The sequence below is a fragment of the Arachis ipaensis genome, chromosome B09, assembly GCF_000816755.2.
Source record: "Arachis ipaensis cultivar K30076 chromosome B09, Araip1.1, whole genome shotgun sequence".
Taxonomy (NCBI): Eukaryota; Viridiplantae; Streptophyta; class Magnoliopsida; order Fabales; family Fabaceae; genus Arachis; species Arachis ipaensis.
In genome coordinates, this window is record NC_029793.2 from 35,572,120 (window position 1) to 35,574,279 (window position 2,160).

The window sequence follows — 2,160 nt, forward strand, 5'->3', positions numbered from 1 at the left end:
CGAGTTTTTCTCTTCTCCTTCTTACATTCTTCTCTTCTTATACTCACATAAAGGAATCTCTATACTGTGACATAGAGGATTTCATATTTTCTTTTTGTGTTCTCTTCTTTTTCATATGACCAGGAGCAAGGACAAGAACATTCTTGTTGAAGCTGATCCAGAACCTGAAAGGACTCTGAAGAGGAAACTAAGAGAAGCTAAAATACAACAATCCAGAGACAACCTTACAGAAATTTTCGAAAAGGAAGAGGAGATGATAGCTGAAAATAATAATAATGCAAGAAAGATGCTTGGTGACTTTACTGCACCTAATTCCAATTTACATGGAAGAAGCATCTCAATCCCTGCCATTGGAGCAAATAATTTTGAGCTTAAACCTCAATTAGTTTCTCTGATGCAATAGAACTGCAAGTTTCATGGACTTCCATCAGAAGATCCTTTTCAGTTCCTAATTGAATTCTCGCAGATCTGTGATACTGTTAAGACCAATAGGGTTGATCCTGAGGTTTACAGGCTTATGCTTTTCCCATTTGCTATAAGAGACAGAGCTAAAGTGTGGTTGGACTCTCAACCCAAAGATAGCCTGAACTCTTGGGATAAGCTGGTCACGGCTTTCTTAGCCAAGTTCTTTCCTCCTCAAAGGCTTAGTAAGCTTAGAGTGAATATTCAAACCTTCAGACAGAAAGAAGGTGAATCCCTTTATGAAGCTTGGGAGAGATATAAGCAACTGACCAAAAAGTGTCCTTCTGACATGCTTTCAGAATGGACCACCCTGGATATATTCTATGATGATCTGTCTGAATTAGCTAAGATGTCGCCTCATGGAGAAATCACCCAAATCTCTCATGGAAGGATCAACAAAAGCCTCAACAAGGCTTTAATAATGGTGGAAGAAACAGGTTTAGCAATAGCAAGCCTTTTCCATCATCCACTCAGCAAAAGACAGAGAGTTCTGAGCAGACCCCATCTAGCTTGGCAAACATAGTCTCTGATCTATCTAAGGCCACTTTGAGTTTCATGAATAAAACAAGGTCCTCCATTAGAAATTTGGAAGCACAAGTGGGTCAGATGAGTAAAAAGGTCACTGAAACTCCTTTTAGTACTCTCCCAAACAATACAGAAGAAAACCCAAAAGGAGAGTGCAAGGCCATTGATTTAATCATCATGGCCGAACCTGCAAGGGAGGGAGAGGACGTGAATCCCAGTGAGGAATACCTCCTGGGACATCTAGTGATCAACAAGGAGATTTCCCCTGAGGAACTAAAGGAATCTGAGGCTCATCTAGAGACCATAGAGATTCTATTAAACCTCCTTATGCCATTCATGAGCTCTAATGAATATTCTTCTTCTGAAGAGAATGAAGATGTTACTGAAGAGCAAGTTGCCAAGTACCTTGGTGCAATCATGAAGCTGAATACCAAATTATTTGGTAATGAGACTTGGGAGGATGAACCTCCCTTGCTCACAAATGAATTGAGTGATCTGGATCAACTGAGATTGCCTCAGAAGAAATAAGATCCTGGAAAGTTCTTAATACCTTGTACCATAGGCACCATGACCTTTGAGAAGGCTCTATGTGACCTTGGGTCAAGGATAAACCTCATGCCCCTCTCTGTAATGGAGAAAATGGGAATCTTTGAGGTGCAAGCTGCTAGAATCTCATTAGAGATGGCAGACAACTCAAGAAAATAGGCTTATGGACTAGTAGAGGACGTGTTAGTAAAGGTTGAAAGCCTTTACATCCCTGCTGATTTCATAATCCTAGATACTAGGAAGGATGAGGATGAATCCATCATCTTTGGAAGACCTTCCTAGCCACAGCAAGAGCTGTGATTGATGTGGACAGAGGAGAGTTGGTCCTTCAACTGAATGAGGACTACCTTGTATTTAAAACTCAAGGATCTCCTTCTGTAACCATGGAGAAGAGGCACAGTAAGCTTCTCCCACTGCAGAGTCAACCAGAGCCCCCACAGTCAAACTCTAAGTTTGGTGTTGGGAGGCCACAACCAAACTCTAAGATTGGTGTTAAACTCCCATATCCAAACTCTAAGTTTGGTGTTGGGAAGTCCCAACAATGCTCTGAACATCTGTGAGGCTCCATGAGAGCCCACTGTCAAGCTATTGACATTAAAGAAGCGCTTGTTGGGAGGCAACCCAATT